A 21172-nucleotide genomic window follows, 5' to 3' on the forward strand; every position below is an offset into this window, starting at 1 on the left:
GCATACCCCTTGGTGCCCATGCATAAGTATATAAGGTCACCGAGGGGTATAGACTGGAGTGGATACGAGAATGTAAGGGCACTGAGGGGTAAGCACTGCAGTGGAGTGGATACCCCCAGGTACCCTTACACATTTATTTAAGGGCACTGAGGGGTATGCACTGCACTACAGTGTATACCCCTCGGTGCCCTTACATATTTATTTAAGGACACCGAGGGGTATGCACTGAACTGCGCTGCATACCACTTGGTGTCCCCTACAGTGCATACCCCTCGGTGCCCTTACATACTTATGTAAGGGCAGTGAGGGGTATGCTCTGCACTGCAGCATAGGTACTGCACTGCAGTGCAGCACATACCCCGTGTTACCCTTACATAAGTATGTAAGCGCACTGAGGGGTGTGCACTGCACTGGAGTCAATACCCCTTAATGGTAAGGGCACCAAGGTGTATGCACTGAGTGGTATACAATGGAGCCAAATCCACCCAAATATATATATATATATATATATATATATATATATATATATATATATATATATATATATATATATATATACAGATAGATAGATAGATAGATAGATAGATAGATAGATAGATAGATAGATAGATAGATAGATATTATTCAAGTTATGTGTACCGTATATTATAGTGACAAGGAATATTTAGATAAAAGATGTGCACCTTTCTTTCTTTGCACGCTAGCACTCACAGAACCTCATAGGAATGAATGAAAAAAGACAGCACATTTCATTTTAAACATGTTTCGGCCACTTGAGTAATTGCGCTTTGAACTAACTGCCGGCTTCATTAGGCCCAATGAAGGCCTCCTCATCTCCTGCCGCTCCCAAGGGAAGGGAGTGGTGAACTGGATCCACTTCGCAGCCAATACTGCGTGTGTCACCTCTAAGACAACACGCTTTTCATTTGATTCCATTTCCCTTCACGAGATCACACGTGAGATAGGGTCCAGCTGTCCAGTCCGTAGGAAGACTAATTAGACAAGTTAATTAAGAGCCAGTCCGTGCTTCCCTGTGCCATTAGGAAGCAGAGGTCAAAGAGAATATCTGCTATCCATCATGCAAGTGAGAAATGTAGAGAATTCGTTATCTTTGAGAGTAACGTTATACCTACACCTTAACGACTGCACGATTGTAACTTTGGTGAGTTTACACTAACCTAACAGCTTCAAGTTTGTCATAGAATATTCCATAAGGAAACAAATGTTGTGGTTATTAAGCTGTTTTTTTTTTAAAATAAAAACTTTAAAATGGGCTTTCATGAAACCTGTGCGATTTGGGAAATATGGGCTGCTGTTTCGTTTCTTAGGTTTTAATGAAACACTTATGGCTCTGCCCCTTTTCTGCCCTTTTTACCTCTAGGCTCTACATTTACACGACATATCTAGAAGAATTGTGCTTGCATGCCTCGTGCCACAATGCTAAGAGATTGTAATAACGTTTGATGTTGTGCACACCAGCAGGTGTGAGTGTGTGGTTGTCCCTCTGTGTAAGGTTTAGAGGTGTGGATCACCTGGGTGGAACAGGTCATGTATTTTCGGCTTCGTTTCCTTATTTCAACACTTTCACGTAGTGATTTTGCCATTTTCCTTGTCAGGTAGCATGTACGAATTAGTTGTCTGTTGTCAAGCCAAGCCCATCCCAGACAGCCCAAGATGCTTCCGTTGCTTAATATGTCAGGTCATGCTGTTGTTGTGTCTGCGTGAGGTTCACTGTCACCTTTATCTGAGGTGCCCTGCTTACTTTTTTCCAAGTTACATTCAGAAGGACACCTTTCACTCTCACAGGCGTAGCTTGGTCAGTAAAACTGGGCAGGGCGCGTGGGCTTCAGATTTTCCGCCAAACATGCTGGCATTTCATGTTGATCATCGTATGAGAAGTAGCACATGAGGGTTGCTTAGGAGTCACTGGAAAGAGAAAGCAGTGCAGATTCTGAGGGGTGCTTAAACACAGTATTTTGTAACATAACCATGTTTTAAGCCCTTCAGAACAGAGAAAAGAGTGTGTGTTTTTGTCTGAGTATTTGAAAATCCACTTCCCATACCTGACTGAAAGCTCCTGTACCCAACTATTTGTTAAATAACACATTAATTAGGGGGCTTTAACACCCTAAACACCCCCTCTGAAGCTATGCCCCTTTTCACTCTGGCTCTAATGGTTCTTAGGTCTAGCATGCAAGCGCTTTGACGTGTTGTAAGTATTGTAGTCTTTTAACCACGCCCACCCGACAGCCATCACTTTCACTCGTTCCTGGGCTTGCCTTGCAAAAATCCTTTGTTATCATTGGTAAATGCTTTACGTTTGTCCCCCCCTTGGGGCGGTTTTGTTACTGCCTTGCAGACTGCCCCTGCTACATAGATAATTGCACGATTGCCGATACGTTTGACTGCAAGCGAACTTCTTTTTCTTTTTGTGTCCCTCCTTCATGCTCCTGGCGGCCATTGCACTTTGAATCGGCTCACTTATGTCAACTGTTTTATTTTTCATTTTTAATTTAAGTGGCAAGAAAAGTCCAGTTAGGAATTTACAATGCTCATAGCTCTAAATCGAGCAAACGCGAGACCAATTGCATTGCAAATGCTTGTTGTTCTTCCCATTGAGTTTCTAAGACACACGGCTGTACTCCGTGATATGGGTAATAAGCATTTAAACCATGAGCTGGCTTTTAGTCATGGGATTTGCTTGCAAGAAGTCTTGTTCCCCTCTTTTTCACCCTATTTGTGAATATTTTCATTCTTTATTTAGTATTCTGCAAAGTTTGTTTTGGTTACAACAAATTTACTTTTTTAGGTGCTTTTTTCGACCAGCAGTTATGCTAGACTGTTAGACATGTGCCACTCGATTTCTATCTGTTTTGCTCTTTAGCTTTTTTCCACCACATAAGTCACGACAATTTTAGTACCCTGGGTGCCACCAATAAGTAACTTGATTTGATGTAACCAATGGGCTGCTTTCTTTTGTCCTGCTATAGTCAGGACCACTGGAATTATGTGGCAGGGGAGGGCCAAATTATGCACCAGAGTTGATAAAATTATGCAGCAAGAAAAGGCAAAATATTAGGCATGCTGCACATTTTGTGAACGTATTACTTCATTATTTTTTAATCATAACCCTTGTTAACACTGTCTGGGCATAGGTTGCATGCACCTCCTTAGTACCAGTTTGACACCCAAATAAAGAAATAAGTAACAGAAAGCTGACCTGTCAACCTTTGCAAAGGGCCTTCAACTGAGTGGCAACACCTGTCACTGCGTTTTTAGCAACTTTATGAACTGCTTAAATTAGAAAAAAAAATTTGTTAAAATCTGCAGATTATGCAATAGTTATGGATTATGTGGCAAATGCGGCAAATCCATAATTATGCGCAAAACACAATGGCTGGATAAACACAAAATTCCAGTGGCCCTGGCTATAGTCTATTTCTATCTCTATCCCTTTTATGCCACTGCATTTTATTTTTTCTTATTGCCAACGATGCTATGTTATTTCTACAGGCATGAGTAGTATGTTATTCTGTGACTCTGTCCTCCCCTCCTCTAATCTGTCCCCTACCACCTCACGCGTAAACTGTCAGTACCTCTTCCTTCACACAAGAGCCGTCATTTGTTTCTACAATAGTGGGTTGTTTTTTTCAGTGAGTACACCCTATTTCCTGACCTGCCCTACCTAGCCACGCCAAGCCCTCAGTGGTTGCCTTTTTCCTGTGCTTTGACTGCATTTCAGCCTCCTTCTTGTCAGCCTCTCTGTCGACATCAGGACAGTGAGCCAGGATGGCTACTTCTGGCTTTTTGGGCTCCCTTGCATTTAATATTTCTGATTCTGTCAGGAAGCTATGACACGGTGGTTATGATTCCCCCTACTCCGTGTCTCCCCACTACCTCCTTTCATTCTCTGTAGCTATGTTTTTTTGTTCTCTCTTTATCCATCAGTCCCCTCTTTCTTCTATCACTGTCACAGTTCATTCTCTGCCCATGTGTTTTCCTACAGCCTCTACTCATTTTCTCATTCTTCTGTTCTCCCCACTCTCTGATTCCATTCTTTCCTCCTCTGCTCCTGAACTATCTCTTTTTTCTCTTACTCGCTCTGTTTCTCTGTATTCTGGATGTCTCCCCATTGCTCCAAGTAAAAGAGTCTTTTGGAATCCGGCCACAGGCACATCAGCTGTTTGACTCCATCCTTCTGCCCAAGTACCACAGGGATGGCCCAAGCAGCGATCGTAGGCAGCGCGAGCAGGAGGGAGATCCGAGGTGCTTCAACCAACATCGCCGGTGAACACTGTTACAGTCAGTGGGACTGTTAAATCAGGGGCGAGACTGTATCCCAAGACATGTGCCTGACGCAAAATAAGTGAGACTCTACTTCGAGATGTGAGATTCTGACCAGAGAGTAACACCTTGCACCAAGGTATAGGTAGACATTATGAGCGAAGGCAAAATACACACTACCAGTGATTAAGACTGTGCCTCAAGATGTAAAACTGACAGTCTGTGCTACAAACCTGGAGCTGACACTCAGTAAGTGAGACTATGCTCAAAGGTGTGTTAGACTCACGCCAAAGATAGACTGCACCACAGTGTGAGAGTCATACCCAGTTAAAGGGACTTTTAATCAAGGTGCATGACTCACGCCACCAAGGTGCGGAACACACCTAATGAGTAAAGCAGTGTACTAAGTTGTGTAACTCACACCAAATGAGTAAGGTGTGCTAAAAGAGGTGAGACCTGCACACAATCAGACTGTGCTGTAAAAATGTAAGACTCATATTCGCGGAGTCACAGTGTTTTCTAAGACATGACCTCACACCCAATGAGTGAGGCTGTGCATGAAGTTGGAAGCCACATCCAATTAGGCTGTATTTGTTTACCTCTGTTATCTCTCTGACATTTGTACTCCCCATGCAGTGTTTTCCTTTCTGGTGTTTGTTGTTTTGTTCCGTGGACTCCTGCATCTTCTCTCCCGGGCAATCTTCAGTTCTGAACACAGAGCCTTAGAGCTCTAGAAAAAGAAGCAGTAATGCAAGAAGCTGCATATATTTGAGGCATTATTTTTTCCATTATCTAAAAACCCCAAAAAATAATTTACACCAGGCAAATCAACTCGGCTAATTTGGACCAACTGCTAAGTTCTGGTGCATTTTTAAAAAAAACTCCTTAAGCGTTTCTTGCTTTGGCCGATATCAACATTTTCTTTTGGAAATCAAATGGGAAATACAAGTTCTGTGAACTTCCACTCCAACAATCTCACCAATCAAAAGTGAGTACATGTATACTTCTCTGCAAATTTTCGTGTATATTTGCCAAATTATGATATTATTATTAGCAATCAAAAATATTTTCTTTTATAAAGAGTGACAAAGTACTAAAGAATTGATACGAACAAAAGTATGGAATATAAAAAGTTATCACACCAATACAGCCTTGTCTCATTCTCGTCTCACCTACCGATGTATTTTTTTTTAAGTGTGGCCAGCACTGTATGACAATTTAAATAATGAGGGCCACATTTACTAGGCCCTAGCGGCACACCGTGCCACTGAATTGACATTTTTTTTTAGGTTCCGCTGGCGGAGTGTGCCAATCTATATTTACAAGGCCACGCAAAGCCACCTTGCATGTCTTTTTATAGCCTTTTAAATATGGATCCCTTTCACACAAAACACTGCGTGAAAGGGTTGTTCCATGGGTGTTGCTTGGGGTGTGCCCACGCAACACCCATGGAACCCGAAGAAATCTGACGCATTCCCAGATTTACAAGTCTGGGAATGCATCAGATACCTTTGTCACCTCAGGGGTGGTGTAAGAGTGACGCAACAAGGAGAAATATCTTTATTTCTCCCTGTTTTTTCCTCTTTCCATGTGTGCTGCATTGTGCAGCACACTTAGAAAGAGGAAAACGCCACTTGTGATTGTTTTTGTGAAGGAAGGTGTTCCTTCCTTCACAAAAACAATCATCCCCACAATGGAGGCATCCTTGCACCGTGGTGCAAAGGTGCCTGCGTTGGCAGCAATTTGTGCACCAGCGCAGGGGGAGAGGACAGAAATGCACTGTATCATGTAGGTACAGTGCATTTCTGCCTTTTCCCGGTGGCACAGGGTGGCGCACCAAGGTACTTGCTGCACCGCCCTGCACCCAGGGCCTTGTAAATAAGGCCCTACGCTTTTTCTTCTTAATGTTATGATATGCCTCTTTTGTTAATATGGTCTGTACAGTTATGTTAAGGTTTTTGTGTGAGTTGATTTTGTATATGTTGATGGGAGAATTTAGGACATATCGTAGTTATAGGTTAGGCTTTGTGTATCTCTTTAAAGCAGTTGTCTTTTTATGAGGTGTGTCATCCTTCTATTTGTACCGGAGATTAATCCCTGTTTCACTGGTTTAATCTATTAAAGGGATTTCTTACTTCCTCCATTTTATATGGGTATCAGAGTGTGCACCGAATGCTGTAATTTCCTCCACCAGCGATCAGAGACCTCTAACAAATAGCAGGATGCAGCAGCATACATACCAAGCAGTGATGGCCACTATAAGAAGTACAATCCTGTGAAAGCATGCATTTCTCACAATATACAAGTCAGGGGTCCTATGGGAATGGTTAGTGAGCATCCCAGCTGGGTTCCTCTCATGAGAAATGCCAAAGGGCATAGATCTGCTCAAGTTAATGTGCTCCCTTGGGTCAATCCTTCTAATGATTTACCTCAGAAAAGGCCAGTAAATCCTTCTCTGCATCTAGAATGGCTAACCCAGCATCCGTCTCTGGATATATCTGATGTAGGGCAGCCAAAACCCTGCTGAGGGTCTCTGATGTAAATCTGCCAGGGATAAACCAGCGTGATCTGGTATCTTTAGATAGGGCCTCAGCAAGGGAAGGTAGTTCACCAGCACACTTGCCAGTACCATGCAGTTAAAAGTTATTTGGGGCAAGGGTCTGTAAAACCAACAATTTTCTGGAGATTTGCCTAGTTTTAATGGCAAAATTATCAATGCTTCTATGGTGTCCTGAGGGACTTGGCACACCGTGATCTCCTCTTCATACATAGCCAGTAGACGAGGATTAGGAATGTGTGTAATTTACTTTTGAATAATTATGCAAAATTTCAACAAATGTACCTGAAATTACATACGCCAAATGTAAATCTGTCCTTTAGCAGTATATTTTAGTGTGAAATGCGTCTTTGTGTCAATTGTTGATGCAGCCTCACCCCAGTTGCATGTTGTATCACACTGCCTTTGAGGCTTCTGTGTCAGTACATTTCTGTCAGATATCTCAAAGTACACCACATGCCTTAGCCATGCAGAAACGTACATTGTATAGCACATCTTGCTGTTGTACATGCACCACATTTCTGTCAAACTACAGCTAGATATGATCATCTACCTCGTTATAACAGCCTAATTCCAGTAGTGAAAACCTTTTAAACAGCCACAACCGCAAGGTGCCTTGCAAGATATCTTTAGGAGTAGATCAACTTTGTCAAAGGCGTTCAGCTGTTTGGTAGTTATTAATAGATACTCACTCCAGCCCATGTGCTGCTTAGTGCACTGAGGAATAAAAAGTGAACTCGGTGCTGGTCTTATGCACCATCCTCTGGGCATTAGTTAGTCCTGAAGATGTAGGAGTGCCCCATCTGACACTGTCAGCACTCTCACTGTTGCTGTCGTCCTGCCTCTCTCTGGATTTGTGATTGTATTAAATTCTCCCATGAAAAGGAGACAGTAAACCCCCAATATTTTATGGATAGATCTTTGTAGAATTGTCTCCTCTCACGTTAGATTAAAAGGATGTGAAGTAACTTTGCCACCACCATTGTCCCACAAAGGCTGCATCTCCAGTGCTTGTTAAGTGTCTCTCCTGCAACATGTTTTTGTGTCATGTGAGTATGAAAGACAGAACTCTTTTGGCTCCTGTAGGACTCCATAGAACTCTGACGAAAGTGTTAGAAGGTGGTGAAGTGAATGCAATTTTAGAATGTTGAGTTTGTGGTTACATGCAGATGAGTTTGTTGACCTCTCTTTGGCCCCATCAGTCGAGGCAATCTGCCAGTACCCACCCATGTTTTAAGTCAGACATAACCCATCTATTAGCTCATCAGCTCTGGGGACGGGGTACACATCACTCTCAGTAATGGCGTTGAGCCCACAGTAGTCTACAATCAGTTCAGGGGTGGCACCTGGGGCAGCAGCCTTTGGGACCAAGACCACTGGGCAGACCAAGGACTGCTGGAGAACTCTATCACCCCTAACACTAGCATCTTGGAGACCTTTTCCTTGATGCTGGATTTAACCTTGTCAGTTACTCTTTAGATTTTATGCTTCTCAGGTGGACTGTCCCCAGTGTCCACATCATGGGTGTACAAATGGATGACTCCTGGGGTCAAGGAAAACAGAGAGGAAAACTGCCCCAGCAACTGGCGACAATCCCTCTGCTGTTCTGGAGTCAGTAATGGAGAGAGGTTCACACCCTCTAAAGACCCATCTTGCTCTTTAAGAGACAGGAGGTCAGGAAAAGGTTCTGTCTCCTCCTCTATCCCATCATCTGTTGCCAAGAGCATGGTCAGGTCAAACCTCTTAAAATGTGGTTTGAGGCTGTTCACATGCAGGACCCTCAAAGGGTTCCATGGAGTTTGCAAGTTCACCAGGTAGGTGACATTACTCTTGCACTCCACCACCTTAAAAGTCCCAGTCCTGTTGTCCTCTAGAGCATGAGGCTCTATTGGGCCATGACCCATACTTTCTTGCTAGGCTGAAACTCAACCAGAGTGGCATTCTGGTCATACCATCACTTTATATCCTCCTGGCTTGCTTCCAGGTTCGCCTGAGTTTCCTGGAGCGCACAGTCTGTTTTCTGAAGTCCAGCACATTACGAAGGCATGGGGAGAGGATGTCCCACTTATGCCTCATGGAGTCTGAAAGACCCATAATCATGCCTTTGAGGGTACTGTTGAACCTTTCAACTAACCCATTTGCTTGGGTGTGGTAAGGAGTGGTGAACTTGTAGGTCACCCCACACTCCTTCCACAGAGACTTCATATATATGGATATGTAGTAGTTACCCCAGCCGGATACCACCTCCTTGGGGAACCCCATGCGGGAAAAGATCCCCATCAATGCCCAGCCCACCACAGTTGCTGTCACTGACCTCAGGAGGTTAGCCTCTGGGTTTGGGGTGGTGGTCCACCAAGGCCAGGATGTACCTGTTGCCCATGGCTGTCTTGGGGGCCAGAGCCCCCCCAATGTTGATCCCCACCTGCTCAAAAGGGATGTGTTGCATCTCCCCCCACTCTTGTGACTTGCCTGGCAAGTCTGGCAAGACCTATAATGTGCATGAGAGTCTCTTCACATTTGGGGCCAGTAAAAGTGGGTGACAACTCTCTCAAATGTTTTGGCCCGTCCCAAATGTCCTGCCAAAGGCACATTATGAGCCAGACCCAGTAGGAAGGTTCTGAAACACTCGGGTACCACTAGCACTCTGGCTGCCTCAGGCTCAGCAACCGTAGGCTCACTATACAGGATACCATTCTCCCAGTAGATCTAATGTGATCCTGACTCCTTGCCAGCCACCTAGTCTGCAGCCTCCCGCCGCAGACTCGCAAGACAAAGGGCAAGTCTTCTGTGCCTCACAGAACTCCTCCCTGGTGGGACCCCCTTCTTGCTGCCAATAGGTCAGCTCAGGCACATCCCCCAGTTCAGCCACCTGTTCCCCTGTAGGCTCCAAGCTATCCCCCTCAGATTCAGCCTCCTCCCAGACCGTGGGAACTTCTGGGTTGGGTTTTCCATGCCCCTTGCTCGTTCTCTTCCTGGCAGGTACCTGGGCTACTCTTTCAGGCTCCAGGTCCTCCTGATCACCCTTACTGGCTGCCATAGACCGAGTGGTCACGCATGCCCACTCATGTGTTCCACCTCACTCCAGGTCGTTACCTAGCAGACAATCAAAAGGCATGGTCAGAATCACAGCTACTTTCAAGGAACCTGAGACCCCACTCCCATTCAAAGGGAACATGTGCCACCTTGTACTGGTGCTCAGAGTTGTCCACAGCAATTACTTGGTGAAACAAATTGGAGACCACCTGTTCTTCAGACACCAGGTGACACCTGGCAGCAGTCACGCTGGCTCCTGTGTCTCTCAGAGCCACCTCCCTCTGTCCATTGATGGCCACCCACTTAGTGTTCTCAAGCACAGGGGTCCTCTGGACCATCTCACTGGCCACTAGCGAGATAAGGGTCATCTCAGCTGGCTCCCACCCTTCTCCTGGAACCAACTCCTCCCAAAGCGCTACACTGACCAACCCCTGTGATTGTGCACCAGTGGGTGCCCATGTCCACTTGGGACACTTGGGATCCCCCCTCAAGTAACCCTTCTCATTACATGCATAACACTTGCAGGGACCCCTCTCTGCAGGCTTCCCTGTAAAGATCCAAGGCTTCTTCTCACCTGGGGGATGGGAATCTCTAACCTGGGAACGAGGTTGGGGCCCTTTAGAGAACTCCACCTGTTTACCCTTGCCCCCACTTCTGATAGGGACCCTGCCCATCTTTGGCAGAGGCCCTCCCATACCTCTTGCGGACCCTGGTACTCTCCCTGTGGTCCACTTCCTGGGCAAGCTACCTGGGGTCAGTCAACTTGCTGGCAATCAGATGCTGGCACAGCTCTGGAAAACAAAGACTATACACGTGCTCCCATGCAATCAAATTGTACAGCCCCCATAATCTGTTACCTTGCTGCCCTTCACCCAACCATCCAATGCTCTACACAAAGGATCAACACATTCTAGCCAAGTTTGGGATTCCGACTTCTTGTAGGTCTTAAACATTTCCTTGTATTGTTCTAAAGTGAGACCATACCTAGTGAGTAGGGTGCCCTGCATGGTAGAGGATATGAGCTCCTGGGGATCCCCTAAGGCTGTCAAGGTGTCCCTTCCCTCTACCTCAAAGTGCTTCCACAGAACTGCCCCCCCCCGGTTTACCTCAGGGACCCCATGCATGTGGAGAGCTGCCTCATACACCTTGAACCACAAGTGTCTGTCATCCTCCCTCTTATAATCATTTACTAAATCTTTAGGAATGTGCACCCTCCTGTTAGACTGCACTGGAAGTATACTGCTACAATTTGTGCTGGGTTCGGCCTGCTTGGCCGTGAGGTCCAGCTCCCTCATACTCAACTCGTGGGCCAAAAGCAATTTTTTTTCCTCCAGAGTAAGGACTCTTTCCCCCTCTTTTTGCTTTTGCTCCAAGTCAAACATTTTGCTTTCTGCTTCCAACCTGAGCTTCTCAATTCCCATCTCATGCTCTCTGGCCTTTCCTCCAGCTCCTCTGGTGACAAACCTCTGAATGACACACTGCTGCTAGTCCTGGAGGGTGTTCTCCCTACAGGCAGATCCTAAGCTCCAAAGTCCTTTTGTTGGTTCTGTACCTCCACATCCTCATTCCCATCCTCCCCAGCTTCTCTTGCTGCCCACCAGGCACTCAGTGCCATCTGCAGCTCCTCTCTCCTAGGGGAACTCTTCACAGGGCAATTAAGGTCCTTGCAGAACTCTTTCAGTTGAGGCACTGTGTAGGATTTCAACTTTTCAAACTCAATCACAACCTCTGCAACTTTACATGCTGGTTCACCAGACAGAGACACGATGTGTGGACAACTCTAAGGGTTGTCAAAAAACAGAAAAAATACAAAAGCAGTTTGTGATCCCGTAATGGTCTTAACTATGCAGTAGTGTACACCAATCACTGTATGTGTGGTACAAGCACAAGTCCTATCCTCACTGCTGATCACCAATGTTAAAAATGGGGTCTCTAGTTGGCAGTCAGTTTACACCCTGTCCAAGTAGGGACCCTCACTGTAGTCAGAGTAAGGAAGTAACTCAGCTAAGATAACCCCTGCTCACCCCCTTGGTAGCTTGGCATAAGCAGTCAGGCTTATCTCCGAGGCAATGTGTTAAGTATTCGTATCCACACACAGTAACACAGTGAAAACACTACAAATGGACACCACACCAGTTTAGAAAAATAGGCAATATCTATCTAAGTAAAACAAGACCAAAACAACAAACATCCAATATACACAAGCAAAGATATGAATTTTGAAAGATCAAATCCCAAAGAAAGCGCTTATAAACACAGTAGCTCCAACTGGTGCTATCATGGCATTGTGTCGGAGTCATTTCCAACAGTCCAACGTCACTCACGAGGGAGTGTGGTGCAGGTCACAGAGTCACATGGACTTCAGGTACAGTACCCTAGAAATGAGGCAGAGTCAAAGATGTGGCACAGAGTCGGGGAGGTGAGGCATCGCTGGAGCCGGTGCGGCGTTGGTTCCATACTGCTGCACAGGAGGTGAGGAATTGGTTCCTTATTTCTATGCAGGGGAGGTGAGGCATCAGTTCCTTATGGAGGCACCGGAGGTAAGGTGGCGTCGGAGGCGAGGTGTTGGTTCCTTACGATCCGGCAGGGTCAATGAGTCCAGCGGGTCAAGACACGATGAGGCAACTTCGCAGTGTTGCAGTAACACCACAGGGCCACAGGCACCGCGGTGGAGTCAGGTGTCACGGACATCGCTGACACAAGACTCATGAAGTTGCAGTACCTCAGAGGCACTGCAGCTGCGTGGGGCATGCGGTGTCGGTCGCGGTCGTCGCACTTCAGCGAGGACCACAGCTTTGGGTCCAGGTAACGGCACAGACTCAGGCAGCGGCGCTGGTTCAGGAGTCATCTGGAGTCGGTGTGCCTGGTTCTTATTGTTTTAAGCCAGACTTCACTCCCAAGGGCCCAAGAACTGGAGTGGGCGCCTCCTGGCAAGTCAGGGTCCTCAGCAAGAGAACCAATGGGCTGGCAGGTAAAATCTTTGATGTCCCTGAGACTTCTTAACAGAAGGCTAGCTCAGTCCAAGCCCTTGGAGAACCGTCACAAGCAGGATATACAGCAAAGTCCAGTGTTTGTCCTTTCAAAGCAGAAGCAGCAACTGCAGGCCAACCCAGCAAAGCACACACAGTAAAGGGGCAGTACTCCTCACAACTCTTCAGCTCTTCTCCTTGTCAGAGTCTCCTCTTGATCCACAAGCGTTCTCAAAGTCTAGTGTTTTGGGTCAAATACTCATTTCTGCCTTTGAAGTAGACAACATTTAAAGGAAAGTCTTTGTAGTGCACAAGACCCTGCCTTTCCTGCCCTGGTCCCAGACATTAGCAGGTTGGTGACTGCATTGCGTAAGGACAGACACAGCCCCATTCAGGTGCAAGTGTCAGCTCCTCCCACCACTCTAGCCCAGGAAAACCCATCAGGGTATGCAGGGCACACCTTAGCTCCTGTTGTGTGACTGTCTATAGTGAATTCACAACCAGCCCAACTGTCTTCCTGACTCAGACATGTATTCCACAGCCCGGCAAAGGCACAGAATGGTTAAGCAAGAAAATGTCCACTTCCAAAAGTGGCATTTTTAAACACGCAACTTAAAAACCACCTTCACTAAAAGATGTTTTTTTTAAATTGTGAGTTCAGAGATCCCAAACTCCCCTTCTGTATCTGTTCCCAATGGGAAATTACACTTAAAAGATATTTCAAGGCAATCCCCATGTTAACAAATGGGAGGGATAGGCCTTGCAATAGTGAAAACAGACTTTGGCAGTATTTCAGTGTTTCACTATCAGGACATGTAAAACACACCAATACATGTCCTACTTTTTAAATGCACTGCACCCTGCCCCTGGGCTACCTTGGGCCTACCTTAGAGGTGCCTTACATGCACTAAAAGGGAAGGTTTGGGCCTGGAAAGTGGGTGCACTTGCCAGGTCAACATGGCAGTTTAAAACTGCACACACAGACACTGCAATGGCAGGTCTGAGACATGTTTACAGGGCTACTCAGGAGGGTGGCACAATCAGTACTGCAGGCCCACTAGTAGCATTTGATTTACAGGCCCGGCGCACAGCGTGTACTATACTAGGGACTTACTAGTGAATCAAATATGCCAATCATGGACAACCAATCATAATCACAATTTACACAGGGAGCACTTGCACTTTAGCACTGGTCAGCAGTGGCAAAGTTCCCAGAGTGCCAAAACCAGCAAAAACGAAATCCAGCATACAGTCAAAAATACAGGAGGCAGAGGCAAAAAGACAGGGGAACCACAACAACGATGCCAGGTCTAACAATGATTGTACAATGTTGATGTTTACCTCAGAAAAATGCGCATAAGTTGGACATATGAAGAGAAATACCAGTCATACAAAAGTCGACATGAAAAAGCACCGAAGCCAATTAAACATTGTCCCAAGATTACACTGAAAATAAATGGCTGTTTTATACATTTCATTATCGGCAGTGGTGTGTCGATATATTATGTGTGAGGAAAATATTGCTTATCTCCATTGCCACGACTGACACCATCGAAAACTAAAGTGCACACCTGGGCGTTATCAACACCATTGAAAAGTAAAAGTTCATTTGTAGCGACAGTGAAATATAAGTGCAAAAGATCATTGGAATGCTTCAAGGTACAGCACCAAGTGCCTGTTTACTTAGTTTCAGCACAGCTGCTGATATCAGACTGATCTCAGCAAACAACAACGTGAATGCTCATCACAAAATAGTACATCAGTTCCCTTTGTTGTTTCATGAATTAGGAAGACATAAGACTATGAAAGTAGAATTACATATTAATGGGCATCTATGTCGTGTTGCCCAAGGACACAGAAGAAATGGATTTCATTTACAAGAAGCTGTTAAAAAGGAACTCAAATCATTACTCAACCATGATACCATTGAACGTTCCACTGGTCCGACGTCATGGGTTTCTCCCATTCTGGTAGTCAAAAAGGACAGTGAAGGAGCTGTATGCTTATGCGTGGATATGCATCCAGCGAACAAGGCAATTTAAAGAGAACAACATTGAGGTCCACACATTGCTTACATGATAACACAATTGAATGATGCGAAGGTCTCGTCTCACTTTGATTTAAATAAAATATATCATCAGTTGGAACTCAAGGAGAATTGCAGGTACATTACAACCTTTTCTACACATAATGGTCTGTTTCAACACAAAAGACTAAGTTTCAGTGTGTCAGGAGCTGCAGAGATTTTTCAAGATGTCATTTGACATATCATACAGCCTGTCATGAATGCTTTCAACTATAGTGATGACATATTGGTTTCGGAGCTACATAGAAGAAGCCTGATAAAGCTCTCAGACAAGTGTGTTGTTTACTTGTTGATGAAGGTTTAACTTTGAATGTTGAAAAATGTGAATTCAATAAAAGGTAAAATTATTTGCCCATATCTTTTCTGATGGGAACATGACACCAGATCCAGCTAAAGTGCAAGCGTTGTCAACTGCAAATCCCCCATATGATGTTTTCATGTTATGTTCATTCCTTGGCATGGCCATTTACTGTTCCTGATACATATCAGACTTTGCCACTGTGTGTGCTCCATTGAGAGACCTGACAGCAAAGAATGCTTCATTTCACTGGTCACATGAATGCAAGAAAAGCTTTAAGAGAATCAAACAAGCTATTGAGAATGCTACTGAAATGACATGTTTTGATCTAAAGCTCCATACAAAAGTTGTTGTTGACACTAGACCTGTTGGGTTAGGGCCAAACCTTGCCGAGCACAGCAGAAACCCAAATGCTTGAAGACATATTGTGGCATATGCAAGCAAAAGATTATCCAAAACTGAATGTGCTTACTCACAACCTTGAAAAGAAAGTTTAGCAGTTGTGTGGGCTTGTGACCATTTCCACGAATTCCTATACAGAAAACCTTTTACGCTTGTAACAGATCACCATGCATTGCCAACCATCTTTAGCAATCCAAAGGCCAAAATGCCACGTCACATTGAACATTGGGGTCTACGATTACAAGAGTTCGACTACGCAATTGTGCATCGTCGAGGGACAGATCAAAACCCTGCTAACTATTTTTCCAAAGTGCCTATACAGTGTCAAGGTCCCCCTTCTAAGACAGCTGAAGCCTACATAAAAGTCATTGTTAAATCAAACACACTAGCTGCCATTTTGTTGAAACAAATTGTCACTCCCATAAGTCAAGACAGTGACATATTAAATAGAAAACATTATTACAGTCATGGAACCAACATACTTGACCTCTTACCAATGACAGTGAATACCAGAAATTTAAAAATGTCAAAGTTGAACTGTCTATAACCCATGAAGGCATTATTATGAGAGGTTTGAGAATTGTCATTCCAGAGAGACTGCACCAACAGATAACTGAAGTGGCCCATGAAGGGCATTGTGGAATTGTTGCCACAAAAGGAGTTCCAGAGATCAAGCTTATCGATGAAAGAGTTGAAAGAGAATTATTGGCCTGTCACCTATGCAACTGGCTGTCACTGAAAACCACTCAACCCCCCTTAAGCATGTCAGAGTTGCCAAAGCAGGCATGAGAAAGAATTGCTATTGACTTTTTTTGGTCCTCTTAACAATGCACATCACCTGACTGTGGATGTATACTCCTGTTTTCCACTGATAGAAGATCTTTCACCTATCACTCAAGAAACCGTCATTGAGAGATTAGACAGCATCTTTGTAACTTAGGTTACTCCTGCGATTTTAAAATTTGACAATGCCCCACATTTCAACAGTCGAGAATTCAGAGACATTTTCAATCATTTTAAAATGAAGAATCAGAAGAGCACATCTCTTTGGCCCCAAGCTAATGGCCTTGTTGAACATTTCATGAGTACATTAAAGAAAGCTGTTCAACGTGCTGCATTGGAAAAGCTCAACCTCAAGACTGTCTTGAATTCTACCCTACAAGCTTACCGTTTGACACAGGTGAAAGCCCTGCATCACTGATGTTGGGGATAGCGATGACGGCAAAGTAACCTCAATGGATCAACACAAAATCAAGAACTGAGGAAGAAACCTGTATAAAAGATGTGGATCGTAAAAAGAAAATGAAGGCCTATGCAGACAAGACAACATGCAAAAGACAGTGGGTCTCATTACAAGTCTCGCAGACACCAGACCACCAGACTCGCCGATGGCGGTCAGACGGCTGTCCAACCACCACATTACTACCCTGGCGGTCGGGCTGCCAAGGAACCGCCAGGATCAGAAATCCCAGTGGTCTGGAGGTTGCTGGCAGTCCTAATCCACCAGGGCAGCACTGCAAGCAGTACTGCCCTGGGGATAACGACCTCGTTCTCCACCAGCCTTTTCATGGCGGTAGCAGAGAGTGAACATTGCGATGGTGCTGGGGCACCCTGCAGGCTACAGCATTGCCACCGGCTCGATTACGGGCCAGAGACAACGCTGTAGCCTCTTTCCTGCTTGGCCGGCGGGCAGCAACTCAGGTTTCCACCGCTGACCTAGCAGGAAACTTTTAATGACACTGGTTGGGAGGTCACAGCATAGGCAGCCACCATGTCTGGAGGATGGTGGACGTGCTTTCCCATCCGCCAAACTCAAAATAGGGCCCATTGTCTTTACAAGAGGAGGTCCATCAGCTGAGGAAACGCAAGTCTGATGCTGAGCCATTCCAAGTCGTAACCAGCAAAATCTAGTACACGAGATAACTCGCAATTCATATATGCGGCTCATCACTCACATACTGATGTCAATGTAGAGACTGATTTGGAAAGGAAAATTGGAAAACCCCAGACTTCTGTTTATGCCTGCGTCGCCAGTGCAGATCATGGACACTCCTATTGCCAATTCACAGTTTCAGAAGACATGATGGGGATGAGTTATCAAAGCACCAGGAAGGCTAATCAAAGAGTTATGATTGTATATATGTTTGAAACAAATTGCATTTTTTCATGTAACAGAGGAGGAGATGTAGTGGTGTTTGAGAATGAATGACTGAACTCTTTTGGCTCCTGAAGAACTTCATAGAACTGTGGCATAAGCGTTAGAAGGTGGTGAAGCGAATGCAACTTTAGAATGTTGAGTTCGCAGATACCTGCAAACAAATAAAGATGTGTAATACATAGCTCCTTGTGTGGCATGCTCATTGGTGGCAACACAGGCTGGGTAAGACTCTACACATGTCAATATACATCTTATGCCATTGCACATATGTTAATATTAAACTACTAAACTGATTTAAACCTTGGACATTTCATCAATTAATAATCTTTATTCAACCAAATGTTTTGATCATAAAAGAATCATAAAACCATGAAAACATACAATATAAAATAGAGATTAGAAAAGATGAACTCAATACATGACAATTGCCCTCTGCTCTAAGGCACATTTAGTATATAAGCAGCAGGTGAAAAGCAACAAGCCCTCATAGTTCAGAAGATTTGATCACAAAAGAATCATGAAAGTTATAAAATCAACCAGAAAAAAATAAAAATAATAAACAATCAAAAATGTTGAAACTCATTACATGACCAGAGTTGCTCTCTTCTCTATAGCACGTTGAAGGCAAACAGCGGTTAAGAAACAGATCCTCACGGTTGCCAATGTTTGCTAGTAAGTAAATGTGGCTCTACTGTTAACGTATGTTTTAAAAAAGGTAAAGGAGGCATTTTCTCAGGTCATATAAAATGTGCAACAAATACATAACTGAGAAGTGCTTTGTGCAGAAGGGCCATAGCTTAGACATGAAGGTAAATCTGTGAAGTAGGAGCCCTGGTGGGGAAAGGCAGAAAGAAAGTGCTCAATCTAAACATTTTTTATTTTTTATTTTTTTTAAATATATTTATTGCAATTTTCCAACGATGTAAGAAAATAAGAAATTACAGTAATATTTCAAGATTACATGATTACACACTTATTTTCATGTTCCGATATTCATCTCTCTTGTATTTGCGTTTTAAGTAATGTTATTATCGTTTTTTTATTTTAACGAGGCATTTTGATAACATTGTGTAATCAGGAAATACTATATGATTTATAACCTAAACATAATGAAAGAGGACTAGAAGTGGAGAGAGAGAAGAGACGAGCGAGGTTAAGATAGGTTAAGGTGAGTGTCCGCGCAGGGGGAGGAGGGGGAAGGGGTGGAAGGGGCGCAGCACACACCACGCGCAAGCTTATCCTCCGATGGCACCCGGAGTAGGGTGATATATGCACTCTATGTGATTTCAAATCTGGGTATACGGGGGCGATCCAACGAACACACACGCTCTGGGGGGGGGTGCCGGCGGTGCAAGCGCGCATGTAAGTTGAGACCTCCAGGGTGGGGTCGTCCAAGGTAGCTGAAGCATTTATGTGCTTCCCTCATATGATTTAATTTATTATCAGAGTGCGGCTGTATTCCGCCGAAACCTACGTCTTGTGTTCCTGCAATTTCAATTATTACAATTATTGCTCACTGTGTGGCTCCGTGCTGCATTTACTAGTGTAATTGACTGTGCCACCATTTCAGGTATGTTCTATGGATTATTCAACGTTACCCATCAGTATTGTTTATTCATGGGGGTAGTTTATCGTCTTTGTTTTCCAAAGTTATCACAAAGGAGTTCCAGGTTTCTACGCCCTTGACCTGTACTCCTTTGTCCTGTAGTGATTGCAGTGTTTGTGCTTCCACTTTTTGCCCAGCGTAGTAGCTCGGTTTGCCACTGATAAATGCTTGGCGCACTGGGCGCTTTCAAATGCATGGCTATGAGGCGCCTATACATCACTAGCGCTAACGCTATGCATCTGTGTGTCTGTTTACATTTTTTAGATCTTACCCCTATTCCCAGTAGGCATAACTTCGGGCTGAAAGACAATAGAGACAATGGAGTGTCAGTCCACTCAGCTTACAAATTTATTATATCGTTCCATGTGTGCAGAATTGGCAGGCACTCCCATGTCATGTGAAAAAAGGTGGCTTCTATGATGCCACATCTGGGGCACCTCTGTGGTGTTTGGGGAAACATACGTGCCAAACGGTGCGGTGACAAGTATGCTTGGTGTACGTAATTGAACTGGGTATAGCGGAATCAGGGGTTACGTGACACTTCATATATCATTTTCATGGCTTGGTTCCATGTTTGCGTTGGGATCGGTTCTGAAAGTACTTGATCCCATCTGTTTTTTGCTTGTTCCTGCCCATGCTCAGTATGTGTTGTCAGGATTCTATATATTCTCGATACATTTATTGGGATGGCTACATTATCTATCAAATCATGTAGTATAGGGGACGTTTTTGGTTCATTGTGCCCACTGTTCCAGTTGAACGTACTAAGGCCCTCATTCTGACCTTGGCGGGCGGCGGAGGCCGCCCGCCAAAGTCCCGCCGTCAGATTACCGTTCCGCGGTCGAAAGACCGCGGCGGTAATTCTGACTTTCCCGCTGGGCTGGCGGGCGGTCGCCTTCAGACCGCCCGCCAGCCCAGCGGGAAAGAGGCTTCCACGATGAAGCCGGCTCGGAATCGAGCCGGCGGAGTGGAAGCTGTGCGACGGGTGCAGTTGCACCCGTCGCGTATTTCACTGTCTGCGCAGCAGACAGTGAAATACATGTAGGGGCCCTCTTACGGGGGCCCCTGCAATGCCCATGCCAGTGGCATGGGCACTGCAGGGGCCCCCAGGGGCCCCGCGACCCCCCCTACCGCCATCCGGATCCCGGCGGTCGGACCGCCGGGATCTGGATGGCGGTAGGGGGGGTCGGAATCCCCGCGGCGGTGCAGCAAGCTGCGCCGCCGTGGAGGATTCAATGGGGCGGCGGTACACTGGCGGGAGCCCGCCAGTGGTGCCGGTCCGACCGCGGCTTTACCGCCGCGGTCGGAATCCCCATTGGAGCACCGCCGGCCTGTCGGCGGTGCTCCCGCGGTCCTCCGCCCTGGCGGTCAAAGACCGCCAGGGTCAGAATGACCACCTAAGTGTCGTAATGCGCTGAATGCTATGAAGCTTCCTTGTCCCAATTAATGAGCTTTAGCCAGTGTCTCGTATGTTAGGAGGTGTCCTTCGCCTTAAATATCGCCCACTATTTGTATGCCCTTTTCGGGCCACGTGTTCAGGCCTACCTCTACTGCTATATGTTTGATTTTCGGAATGGCCAAAAGTGGGATCTTGGGGGAATACTGAGGTTTTTTGTCCCCAACTAATGCAAAGCGTCCCCAGACCCAATAGGCCATATTCAGTAAAATGTTTTGTGTGTGCATTGGTCTGGATCGGTTCATCAAATAATGTAGTATACTGGTTTGGCCTAGGTCTATCAGTACTGTCTGTGTTTCTTCACTTATAGGATTTCCAAGCCA

This window comes from Pleurodeles waltl, chromosome 3_2 (assembly GCF_031143425.1).
Source record: "Pleurodeles waltl isolate 20211129_DDA chromosome 3_2, aPleWal1.hap1.20221129, whole genome shotgun sequence".
NCBI classification, from domain to species: Eukaryota; Metazoa; Chordata; class Amphibia; order Caudata; family Salamandridae; genus Pleurodeles; species Pleurodeles waltl.